The sequence below is a fragment of the Vipera ursinii genome, assembly GCF_947247035.1.
Source record: "Vipera ursinii genome assembly, chromosome: 1".
NCBI lineage: Eukaryota > Metazoa > Chordata > Lepidosauria > Squamata > Viperidae > Vipera > Vipera ursinii.
The window spans coordinates 350,208,238-350,221,599 of record NC_139512.1 but is presented as its reverse complement, the minus strand read 5'-3'; the positions used below and the strand labels follow the sequence as shown (position 1 = coordinate 350,221,599).

At 42.0% G+C, this 13,362-nt stretch overlaps 1 long non-coding RNA gene across 1 annotated transcript in view; it reads left to right on the top strand.

Annotated features, from left to right (window-relative positions):
- LOC310632891 overlaps window positions 1–13,362 on the top strand; it is a 30,132-nt gene that overhangs the window by 11,093 nt on the left and 5,677 nt on the right. The window contains exon 2 of the long non-coding RNA XR_014490932.1: window positions 12,998–13,105. This is a non-coding gene — a long non-coding RNA (uncharacterized lncRNA). The remainder of the gene's footprint in view (window positions 1–12,997; window positions 13,106–13,362) is intronic.

The following is a 13,362-nucleotide window of genomic DNA, read 5'->3' as shown; positions in this document are numbered from 1 at the left end:
GGACTACCTGTATCCACACCACATTCCCAACTGATGTCACAAACTCTCTTATTCTGATTCAAAGACATACAAGATGCTTTTTTCTTCCAACCAAGTCGCTTTTTTCAGTATCGTCGTAACTTTGAATGGTCACTAAATGACATGCGGTAAGCCGAGGACTACCTGTATCCACACCACATTCCCAACTGATGTCACAAACTCTCTTATTCTGATTCAAAGACATACAAGATGCTTTTTTCTTCCAACCAAGTCGCTTTTTTCAGTATCGTCGTAACTTTGAATGGTCACTAAATGACATGCGGTAAGCCGAGGACTACCTGTATCCACACCACATTCCCAACTGATGTCACAAACCTCCTTTGTGCCTACTAGTTTTAACACTTCAAACTCCTTCAACCACTTTTCAACCATCCTGCCAGCAGAGGGCACTCAATCCATGTTTTTAACAGGACGGAAGCTCTACCGAGAAAAAGTAATATGGTTGGTGTTTGTGGAACGCCGGATAATATGAAAAATGGAAATAACAAGACAACTTTATTCTGCCACAGCCCTTCTTTTTAATATTATTGTTATTAATATTTTCTTGCTCCCCAGCCAGCTGCTGTGGATCGTGATGATATTAGGAATGACAGCTGAGATTTCTTTTCTACTGGTTTGACAAAGACTTATTTCACATTTCTGTAATCCGATGACAGGAAAGGTGTCTTTATATTTGTGACCTCTGCTTGGAAACTCAAGGAGAAAAGCAGAAGCAGAAGCTAAATCTAGGACGACTGAGTGTCATGGAAGGCTTTAGGAGAGAGAATGTCATATCTTAGAAGACCACAAGCTTAAGAGATGTAGAAGACCACTGCACCCCTTAATGGTTTCTTGAGGCCTAGCTTAGGATAACAGAGTAACAGTTGGAAGGGACCTTGGAGGTCTTCTAGTCCAACCCCTGCTCAAGCAGGAGACGCTATACCATTCCAGTTAAGTGTCTGTCCAACCTCTTTACAAAAGCGTCCAGTGTTGGAGCACCCACACATTCTGAAGGCAAGCCGTTCCACAGATTAATTGTTCTCACTTTCAGGAAATTTCTCCTTAGTTCTAGATTGGTTTTCTCCTTGATTAATTTCCATGCATTGCTTCTTGTTCTGACATTGAGAACTTTGATTTCCCTCTTGTAACTAGATGACACTGGAATCAGAGCTCAACCTACCTTCCTGGTTTTCGTGGAAATGTAGAGTCTGAGAATGGGCAAAGTGCCCAGTCAGTCTCATCAAATGTCTGTTGTGAAGATGTGGAGGGCAATATATGCCAAAGTTATGAATAACAGAATAATAGAATTGGAGAAGGCCTTGGCGATCTTCTAGTGACTCCAACCCTCTGCTCAAGCAGGAAACCTTGTACCATTTCAGGCAAATGGTTGTCCAGTCTCTTAAAACTCTCCAGTGTTGGAGCATTCACAACTTCTAGAGGCAAACCGTTCCACTGACTAATTGTTCTCATTGTCAGGAAATTTCTCCTTAGTTCTAGGTTGCTTCTCTCTTTGATTAGTTTTCATCCATTGCTTCTTGTCCTGTCTTCGGGCGCTTTGGAGAATAGCTTGACTCCATCTTCTTTGTAGCAGCCCCTGAGATATTGGAACACTGCTATCATGTCACCCCTCATCCTTCTCTTCATTGAACTAGACATTCCCAGTTCCAGCCACCGTTCCTTATATGTTTTAGCCTTTAGTCCCCTGATCATCTCTGTTGCTCTTCTCTGCACTCTTTCTAGAGTCTCAACATCTTTTTTACATCGTGGTGACCAAAAGTGGATGCAGTATTCCAGGTGTGGCCTTACCAAGGCGTTGTAAAGTGGTATTAACACTTCATGTGATTTTGATTCTATCCCTCTTTTAATGCAGTCTAGATGTTAATGCAGGAAGGCCCCTATTCAAGAACTTTGCATGACTTTCTGAAGCCTGAAGTTCTCCTGGTTTTCAATTGAGGGGAACCAAGCATTTCAACCTCAGTTTGTGATCAGTGTCAATGTAATCGTTTAGGGAACAATGGAATATATTTTGACAAAGAGGCATGCTACTCCATTTGTGTCTGGTAAAAAATACTGTCAGCCGTTAAGGCCAGAAACCAGGAGACTGTGAGTTCTATTCCTGCCTTTGGCACAAAGCCAGCTGGGTGACCTTCAGCCAGTCACTTTCTCTCAGCCCTAGAAAGGAGACAATGGCAAGCCTCTTCTGAAAGGCCTTATCCAGGCAGTCTCTTAGAATCTGATACGATCAAATGGAATGAAAGAAAAAGCTATATGTGGCTCCTCTTACCCATTTCTATGACAAAGTGTAGATGCTAACTTCTTGTCCTCAACGTACGACCACGACTGACTCCAAAATTTCTGTTGCTAAGCGACTGTTAGGTGAATGTTGCCCAATTTTATGGCCTTTCTTCCCTGCAGTTCTTAAGTTAGTAGCAGGGTTGTTTAGTGAATCTGTCTTCCCCATTGACTTGCTTGTCAGAAGATCCCAAAAGGGGGTCGCCTAACGCTGAGGATGCTGCAACCGTTGAACTGTTGTAAATCGAGGACTACCCGTATTGCTATTTAATCATTCTTCTTGTCTGCCCCCTGCCCTACTTTGGGCACCCACCAAGTATACAGAAGCAGAAAAGCTATACAGTATAACCTGTACAGAGGAAAATATACGTATTTAAAAATACATTCCTATACTACGGGGGTCCCCAACCCCCGGTCCATGGACCGGTACCGGGCCACGGCATGCCAACAACTGGTCCGCACAAACAAGCCAAGCCCCATCCGTGGGATGCAGGCAGCACACAAAACCATGCTGTCTCCGGTGTGTGGAAAAATCCTTTCTCCACAGAATCGGCACCTAGTGCCCAAAAGGGATTCTGCTATACTACACACAGTAATACATATTACATCAGTGATCCGGAGGGCCGTAGCTTACCTTTGCATGACATTCCTGAAACTATATTCAAGGGCAAAGTCTGGATCTTGAACAAGAGATTGCATTAGTCATCTCTGAGACAGTCGTTTAATGCAAAATGAGAAATCGCCTTTGGGAGTTATAGATAGATGCTATCTTAGCATCGCCACAGAAGGGAAGCAGTTGAGACAGAACTAAGTTTTCCTAAGGGGCCAGATTGACTGTAGTCCTCAATGTACGACCACAGTTGAGCCCAACGCTTCTGTTGCTAAGTGAAAAAAAGTTGTTAAGTGAGCCCTGCCCCCATTTTACAAGCGTTCTTTCTGCCATTGTTAAGGGAATCACTGCACAGTTGTTAAGTTAGTTACACGGTTGTTAAATGAGTCTGGCTTGTCAGAGGGTCACAAAAGGGGATCACATGACCCCGGGACACAGCAACAGTTATAAATATGAGTCAGTTGTCAAGCATCTGAATTTTGATCATGCGACCGTGGGGATGCTGCAACGGTCGTAAGTGTGAAAAATGGTCATGGTCACTTTCTTCCGTGCCACTGTAACTCCGGACTGTTGTTGAGTCAAGGATTACCTGTACGGGGGGTCACAAAACCTGACTGCAAGGTATACACAGGCCGGCAGACACACAGGTGCAGCAAAAGACTCCATTGCTTCTTGTCCTGCCTTCAGCTGGTTTGGAGAGGTTGACCTTCACTTCTCTGTGAATGGCCCTCAGATATTAGAATACTGCTAACTGGCTCAGGGTTGACTCAGCCTTCCATCCTTCGGAGGTCAGTAAAATGGCGACCCAGAATGTTGGGGGCAATATGCTGACTCTCTAAACCGCTTAGAGAGGGCTGCAAAGCAACTGTGAAGCAGTATATAAGTCTAAGTGGTATTGCTATTGCTAATCTAACATTTCAAAGCAGATAGCTACCTAGTTGCATGGACCAAAGTACCACCACATTAGATAGATCAGTGACCTAGTAAAGCTTTGTGTGTTCATCAGTAGATGGCAAAGCTGCTCTTCTCAAGCTGCTGAGACCAGGACAAGTCTTCTGCTTCGAAATTTTGCCTTCTGCTTGAATGTCATTCCTGTTATCTCAGTGATCTGTGGATTACCACCAGTTGAGTTTGTCAGTGGAGAGATAAGGTAGTGTTTTGGGTCATGAAGGGGGAAGAAGAGATAAGGAAGAGGAGAAGAATGCGGGCAGGATGTGATGGAACGATTAAGATAAATGTAGCCACTCAGGAAATTGAAATGAGAAATAAAGATCGCCCAGTAACTGAAATATGAAAAACGTGTTGTGATGGTTCCAAGCCCAGATTTTCCCAACCAGCAGGTCCTATTTCAATCTATCAACCAAAACAGGCAGATTATTGTTGAGACTTTGGAAAAAATGCAGAGAAGACCACTAAGACGATTAAAGGCCTGGAGATTAAAACATATGAAGAATGGTTGCAAGAATTGGGTATGGCTAGTCTAGAGAAAAGAAAGACTAGGGGTGACATGATAGCAGTGTTCCAGTATGTGAGGGGCTGCCACAAAGAGGAGGGGAATCAACTTATTTCCCAGAGCACCAGAAGGCAAGGCAAGAAGCAATGGATGGAAACTAATCAAGGAGAGAAGCAACCTGGAATTAAGGAGAAATTTCCTGACAATGAGAACAATTAATCAGTGGAATGGCTGGTCTTCAGAAGGTGTGGGTGCTCCAACAAGGGAGGTTTTTAACAAGAGACTGGACAATCACTTGTCTGAAATGGTACACGGTCTCCTACCTGAGCAGGGGGTTGAACTAGAAGACCTCCAAGGCCTTTTCCTGCTCTATTCTGATTGATTGTTAGGATAATAGACCTGGATGAAAGATTGAAGCAGAAGTAAGGGAGACTAGAGAGACTAGGAAATGGAAGACAAAGTCTCTGAAATTTCCATTATGCAGATAGTCCTTGACTTACAACAGTTCATTTGGTGATTGTTCAAAGTTACGACGGCACTGAAAAAGTAACTTGTGACCGTTTTCATGCTTGTGACCGTTGCAGCGTCCCCACGGTCATGTGACCACAATTTAGAACCGATTCATATTTATGACAGCTGCAGTGTGCCGGGGTCATGTGATCACCTTTTGCGACTTTCTGACAAGCAAAGTCAAAGGGGAAGCCAGTTTCACTTAACAGCTGTGTTACTAACATAACAATTGCAGTGATTCACTTAACGACTGTGGCAAGAAAGGTTGTAAAATGGGGCAAAACTCACTTAACACATGATTCAGCCGCATAAATTTTGGGCCCAGTTGTGATCATAACTCAGGGATTACCTGTACTTATGATGTTCATCTTTGCCCTCAATTGCTCCACATCCGTTAGGCAATTCTGTCTTTGCTTATCTCTACGCACTGTAATATGAATGGCATTGAAGATTCCCCTGGAGATTATTTAGTAGTTACTCCTTCTGCCTAGGACAGGAGTAGGCAACCTTGGCTCTTTTATAACTCATGGACTTCAACTCCCAGAATTCCTGAGCCGGCATGGCTCAGCATGGAAACCTCTCCCTTTCCCCTCAGCATGGCTGGCTCAGGAATTCTGGGAGTTGAAGTCCATGAGTCATAAAAGAGCCAAGGTTCCCCACCCCTGGCCCAGGTCAATCTAAAACAGAGTTCTCCAACATTTTCAGCTTAGTGGATCTGCGGTGAGGGGAGAGAGGACAGTTCAGTGTGAGTGGCTAGCAAACATGTACATGCATGCGCAGCTCCATTTGCAGGTTCAGTGTGCATGTGCGCCTGCTACTCACTTAAACGCAGCGTGCACATGTGCTTACCCGCTGCTCACACAAATGATGCATGTGCGCATGTGTGTGCTTGCCGACAGTTTCCACGGCCGGTTGCAAACCCCTCAAAGCTCACTAGTGGGCTGCGGCCGACAGACTGAGGACCCCTGATCTAAAAGATTACTTTGAGCAAGGCTGAAAGTTTGGGTGGTCCCAGCTTTTTAAATGTTATTTCCCTCTTTCCCCTAAGAGCAGATGACATACTGATTCATAAAAGTCTTTGGGAAAAAGCATTTTGCCCTGGAGTGTTTGATTTAAAACCCACTTTGGGTTTCTTAGACTGAAATGCAGTTTTTGCATCTGAGTTACTGCATATTACACAGCGTTCAAATCAATGTAGACAAGGAGAATGTAGAGGGTTCCCCCCCTCCCCCCAGGGAAAAGGCTGCTTTTAAAAAAAAAGCACTGCAATTTTGGAAGCACAAGGCTAGCTGCAATGAGAAAGAAGCAGTTTAATTACCTATGAGCTTAGCCTGGGCCTTCTACCTAGGTTGAAAAGCAGTCGACTTTGCTACCCTGATTTATTTTGACTTGTAAGTTTTAATTTGATAATAATAATAATAATAATAATAATAATAATAATAATAATAATAATAATAAATAATAATAATAATAATAATAAATAAAAAAGTTGGAAGGGACCTTGGAGGTCATCTAGTCCAACCCCCTGCTCAGACAGGAATCTGCTTTCTAACCATGCTTTTATCCGTATGTTTATATGGTTTTATTATGTTGTTGTAAAAAGCAATCGAAGTCACTTAGGTGAGATGGGTGATGTAGAAAATAAATAAATAATAAATAAATAACTAAATAAATAAATAAATACACCCCACTCGACTGACTCGACTGTTGAAAGCAAAGCATGATGGGTCAGTAGTCTCTTGCACCAAGGCACAAGAATTATTGTTGAGCAAGAACGCCAATTAATTTCAATTCAGAATAGAGCTGGAAGGGACCTTGGAGGTCTTCTAGTCCAACCCCCTGCTGAAGCAGGAGACTCTACCATTTCAGACAAGTGATTGTCCAGTCTCTTCTTAAAAACCTGCAGTGATGAAGCACCCACGACTTCTGAAGGCAGGTTGTTCCACTGCTTAATTGTTCTAACGGTCAGGAAGTTTCTCCTTAGTTCCGGGTTGCTTCTGTCCTTGATTAGTTTCCATCCATTGCTTCTTGTCCTGCCTTCAGGCGCTTTGGAGAATAGCTTGACTCCCTCTTCTTTGGGGCAGCACCTCAGATATTTGGAGCACTCCTGTTATATTACTCCTAGACCTTCTTTTCTCTAGACTAAAGGTAAAGGTAAAGGTTCCCCCGCACATGCGTGCTAGTCGTTTCCGACTCTAGGGGCCGGTGCTCATCTCCGTTTCAAAGCCGAAGAGCCAGCGCTTGTCCGAGGACGTCTCCGTGGTCATGTGGCCGGCATGACTAGACGCCAAAGGCGCAGGGAACGCTGTTACCTTCCCACCGTAGTGGTCCCTATTTTTCTACTTGCATTTTTACGTGCTTTTAAACTGCTAGGTTGGCAGAAGCTGGGACGAGTAACAGGCGCTCACTCTGTTACGCGGCACTCGGGATTCGACCCGCCAAACTGCCGACCTTCTGATCGACAAGCTCAGCATCCTAACCCACTGAGCCGCCTCGGCCCTTTCTCTAGACTAGCCTAGACTAGCCATACCCAATTCCTTCATATGTTTTAGTCTCCAGACCTTTAGTCATCCTAGTTGCTCTTCTCTGCATTTTTCCAAAGTCTCAACATCTTTTTTGTAATGTGGTGACAAAAAAAAAAGAATGCCAATTAAAATAATTTGCTCCTTAAATTATGCAAAAAATCCCCCCCCCAACAACTCATCTAAAGGACCCTGGTCTAAGTGCATGAGGAAGGAGAAGATGATGTAAGTGATGTAACCTCTTAAGAGACTCAAGATTTGGGTGTTGGTTTTAGCTTTGATGCTAATGGTGGTAACACTCGGTGAGAGGCTTAACATCTACTTGGAATATTTAATGCCGTAGGACTGGGTGTGAGAGCGGCGTGCTGCGTTTGTATAAATTTCATCAGTATAAAGCATTAACGAGGTTGGACAAAGGAGGAACGATTCCAGAGAGCCATCTGCTGCTACGGCGATCAGCTGGAGTTTCACACTGTGCCAATTGTGCACAGTGTTTGCAAACCTTCAGTAGAACTTCTCATTGTTGCAGTCTTTTGAAAGATATTTTCATAAGGCTCCATCTTCAGGAAGCATCCGGCTTTAACAACTCCATGTGTGATGCCAAGGCAGGGGTCCATCCATTTTAAAAATGGGACAGGAAGAGGAAGGGTGGAGAGAAACACTTTCTGATGCTCCTAGTCTTGATGCCTTTGTCGTTTCTCTCTCTTCTTTCTTTCTTTCTTTCTTTCTTTCTTTCTTTCTTTCTTTCTTTCTTTCTTTCTTTCTTTCTTTCTTTCTTTCTTTCTTTCTGTCTCTCTCATCTTTTTTCTCATCTATCTTTTATCTTTATATTTCTCATATATCTTTATCTATCTATCTATCTATCTATCTATCTATCTATCTATCTATCCATCTATCCTATCATATCTCTCTTGTCTTTCTCTTTCTCACTATCATCGCTCTAATCTCTCTCCCTCTCTACCTATCTGAATCTCTCTCTCTTTCTCCTCACTCTGTCTATCTACTTTTCTCTCATCTATCTGTATGTCTTATCATCTTTGTCATTTGTCTCCATCTCTCTCTCTCTGTCTCTCTCTCTCTCTTCATCTCTGTCTCTTCCTGTCTTCCTCTCCATCTCTCTCTCCATCTCTCTCTCCATCCATCTCTCCATATCTCTCTCTCTCTCTCTCTCTCTCTCTCTCTCTCTCTCTCTCTCTCTCTCATTGTCTGAATTATTGCAAGGGACTCTTCTCCTCTGCTAAAAAGGAATAAAAATTGCATTTCAAGGAAAAATTGCAAGCACATAAGAAATAATACACTAGTTATTTCCTTCCTACATGGAGCAACCATGAAGACAATGATATGGATGAGATTTTAGCCAGTGAGGTTGAGGTTGTTTAAATGAAGTGTGAAGCTCACACTTTTCAAACACTGTCTTCAGGGTCTGGGTAAATAATTTTTTTTTAAGAAAAAATTCTAGTTGGACAAATGATGCAAATTACATAATTAATGCAATGACCTTTTAAGACATTTGTTAAAGCAGGGCAATTGAAGCAAATACTGTCCTAGGCGTGTGAACTGTAAAATATACTGAACTTATACCCATAATGCAACATAACTGCAAATTCAGTGACTGAACACTAACTGAATAGAAGTTCACAGGAGACCCCTGGAAAAACAGAAGATAATTTATAAAAAGAAAAAAAAGATGAATCTATTTTAACCCAATAGGGAGAGAACAAACAGTGATTTTCATTTTTTTTAAAAAAAAGAGGGTGTAAGGAATAAAATGTCTACCTAGCCAGGTAAACTGAATGACTTTGTGCCAGTCTCATTGTCTCCCTTTGCGCAGCCTACCTCTAAGGTTGTTGTTCAGGGGGTAAAATGAAGAGCAATCCCTGTGAAAGAATTCTTCATTTTCTTTAAACCCAAGACGTAACTCGACAACTCTAGCAAACAGAGAGGAAAGGGTTCACAGAATCTCCTGTCTTCTCCACCATGATATAAAAAAAGATGTTGAGACTCCGGAAGGAGTACAGAGAAGAGCAAGAAAGATGATTAGGGGACTGGAGGCTAAAACAGTTTCTGGAATTGGGTATGTCTAGTTTAATGAAAAGAAGGACTAGGGATGACATGATAGCAGTGTTCCAACATCTCAGGGTCTGCTACAAAGAAGAGGGGGCTCAGTCTATTTTTTCAAAGCACCTGAAGACAGCAGAACAAGAGGCAACGGATGGAAATTAAGCAAGGAAAGAACCAATCTAGAACTAAGAAGAAATTTCCTGACAGTGAGAACAGTTTATCAGTGGAACAACTTGCCTCCAGAAGTTGTGGGTGCTCCAACAATAGAAGTTTTAAAAGAAGAGATTGGACAAACATTTGTCTGAAATGGTGTAGGGTTTCCTGCCTGAGTGGCTGGTGGCTGGGGGTGGACTAGAAGACCTCCAAGGTCCCTTCCAACTCTGTTATTCTCTAATTCCCCAACCCTTCACCCTGGGATACACTGCCTCTGTTCATGGAGGTTCCATTTAGCCACTCATTTTTCTTATTCAATCTCTGGCGGTGAGCCACGTGGCTTCAGATATTCAATTCCCCGCTGCCAGTTGTGATGCATTTGCAATATCGTCTCTTGCCATCCCTGGATCCCGTTCATGTAACACAAATCAAGCCAACGTAGTTGCGTCTGCTCCAGCTGTAGCAAGCCTGAGAAACCCTTGCTTCTAGCAAGCTGAGGGCCTAAGTAAGTTATTAGAAATTGAATGCTATTAAGCGCGGCTTGTTTTTCTGCTTGCTTCCATCACATCGCAGGCAATCACCGTGCTAGCCTGTTGGAAGATTGCCTTGTCCGTTCCAATGATCTTTAACTGCCCATTTTTATGGAAAAGAAATCAGAGACGTTTTTCTCATTGTCCGATTGCATTGTGGGTCGCTTCCCTCCGCCTTGCTTTTCCATTCCCCAGACTTTGGGGCAGTCACATCCCATCAGCAGTTTTCTACATCTTGCTTCCTCCCCCCCTCGTTCCCCCCCCATTGCTAGGCAGGTTAGTGGTGGCTTCAACTTCCAGAAACTTTGCCATGATAATCAGCGGGCCTTATGGAGGACACTGGGCATTGCACTGCAGCTTTTGGGATTTGCCCAAAATAAAAATGGAGATTTCATCTTGCCAAGGATATTGTAGGAGATGACCAGGCTGAGCATGAGGGAGGGGTCAAATGCGTCATTGGTCTCGAGTCGCTTCATGCCCAGAAAGATCTAAGTCCAGCCCACCTTGAATTCTGTTGACTCTTATCTACCACCAATTCGCTTTGACCATTAGCAGATCAGATTCTTGTAGAGAGCTTAAGCTTGCAATAAACCTTTAGATTCATCGGAACTGCCTGGATTTCCTGATTTCTCGTGCTTGACAGGTATTTCAGTTACCTCAATCTAGGATGGGATTTGGATGGTGGTCACATTTGACAACTATGCAAGAGCCGTGGTTGCACAGTGGTTAGAGCTCAGTACTGCAGGGTACTTCTGCTGACTGCCAGCGGTTCGGCAGTTTGAGGCTCAAGGTTGACTCAGCCTTCCATCCTTCCAAGGTTGGTAAAATGAGGACCCAAATTGTTTTTGTGGCAATAGGCTGACTCTGTAAACTGCTTAGAGAAGGCTGTAAAGCATTGTGAAGTGGTATATAAGTCCTGTTTTTGGCGTTCTCCCATTTTGTTACCATTTATTCCTTCTTGACCTCTTCAGGTAGTCCTGACTTACAACCATTCATTTAGCAACTGTTCAAAGTTACAATAATACTAAAAAAAATGTTACTTACTACCTGTCTTTACTCTGATGACCGTTGCAGCATCTCCACAGTCATATGATCAAAATATAGACACTAGGCAACTGGCCTGTACTTACGTACTTAATCTGGTTGCAACATCCCAGGGTCATGTGATTGTTTTTTGCAACCATCTTAGCTGGCTTTGGATAAGCACTGTCGGGGAGGAAACTGGATTTGTTTAATGACTGCATGATTCACTTTTTTTTAAAAAATATTTTATTGGTTTTTAACAATAACAATCTCCATTGCCTGGTGTATAGTGTCTTGGTTTATATATTTGGAAAAATAATAATAATTAATTAAGAATCAATAAGATTGAATTTGATAATTTCATAATTAGTATATTAATTAATAATATATTTCTTTGATCTTCCCCTCTCCCATTTGTATCCTCCTTCTTCAACCTTAAACAAATAAAATTCTTAATTTTTCAGTGTATAAATGATTAAATATAGACATTGTTCATATTTGTACAGATAATGGTAACATCTATGTAGAACATTTTTGTACTAGCTTATACTATTCTTATAACCATCATCTCACTAGTTCACCATGCATCCTATTTTCGTGATTTTTATTTAAGCTTAATTTCCCCTTTATATTCAATCCATTCTTATCAGTCACGATTTTCTCAATGTTAGTCATCTAAATAACATGCATCGTTCACTTAATCACTGCAGTGATTCGCTTAGCAACCACAGCTAAAAAGGTTGTAAAATTGGGCACGATTCACTTAACAACCGCCTTGCTTAGCAACAGCATTTCTGGTCTCAGTTGTGATCATAAGTCAAGGGCTACCTTCACTGAATCACAGAATAAAGAGTTGGAAGAGACTTTTCAGACAAATGGCTGTCCAGTCTCTTCTTAAAACCTCCAGTGATGGAGCACCCACAACTTCTGAAGGCAACCCATTTCACTAGTTAATTGTTCTCCCTGTCAGGAAATTTCTCCTTAATTCTAGCTTGGATCTCTCTTTAATAATCTTCCATCCCTTATGTCTTGACCTGCCCTCAGGTGGTTTGGAGAATAGGCTGACCCCTACTTTGTGGGGTCAGATACTGGAAGACTGCTATCATGTCACTCCCTAGTCCTTCTGTCCGCTAGAACGACATATCCAGTTGGAGCAATAGTTTCCTTGACTTTTTTTTCTTGTTTTTTACATGTTGAAAGCAGCTTTTAGAAATTATTTTTGGCATTTGTTACAAGTGTTACTAGTTCTGAGCCTTAGCTTTCCTGACTTCATCCTAGCAGATTCGGTCTATTTGCTGACATTCTATTTTAGTTATGTGTCCCTGTTTCCATTTTTTATACTTGTCCTTTTTGTCTTTCAGTTTATCAGAGAGTTCTTTATTCAACCATGCTGGTTTTGTCTGGGGTCACTTATTTTTCTTTCTCAGTGGTATTTGTTAGATTGGGCTTTTATAATCTCATTTTTCAGTTTCCCAAGGAACTTGAATTCTTTTCTTCTTTAAGATTTCCATCCATGAAGTCCTTCTTAAGGCCTAAGTTTTTTGAAGAACACACCTGTACACGCCTGGTGTTGTGGCAGGGGAGGCAGGTAGAGGGGAGGAATTGTGAGCAGAGAGAACAGAAATAATTATAGGTACCAGGGAACGGATGCACGAAAATAGCCATTTTGAGGAATGCCAGCAGGAAAAAGGAACTTTTGTACATAACGGCTTATTTGCATCTTTAATTAGACTAGTGCCAAGAATTGCTAAAAGGGTGGCACTCCTATTTTATTCAGATAGTGCAGCACAAAGATTTTTATTTATTTTTGCTTTTAACTCCACAGTTTACTCCACAAAGACTCTGGGTGGCATACAAGTCCAATATCTACAGGTAGTCCCCAACGTGTGGCCACAAGTGGGAACAGAATTTCCATTGTTAAACAAGGTGGTTGGTAAGTGAGTCAGGTTGATTTTATGACCTTTTGATGTCATAGTTAAACAAATTGCTCTTTCTCTCTCATCTCCTTCTCTCTTTCTCTTTTTCTCTCTCTTTCCTATCTCTCTGTGTGTGTCATCTTTATCTCTCTCTCTATCATCTCTCTATCTATCTCTCTATCTCTCTATCTATCTATCTGTCTATCTATCTATCTCTATTTATCTATCTCAATCTATCTCAATCTATCTATCTATCTATCTATCTATCTATCTA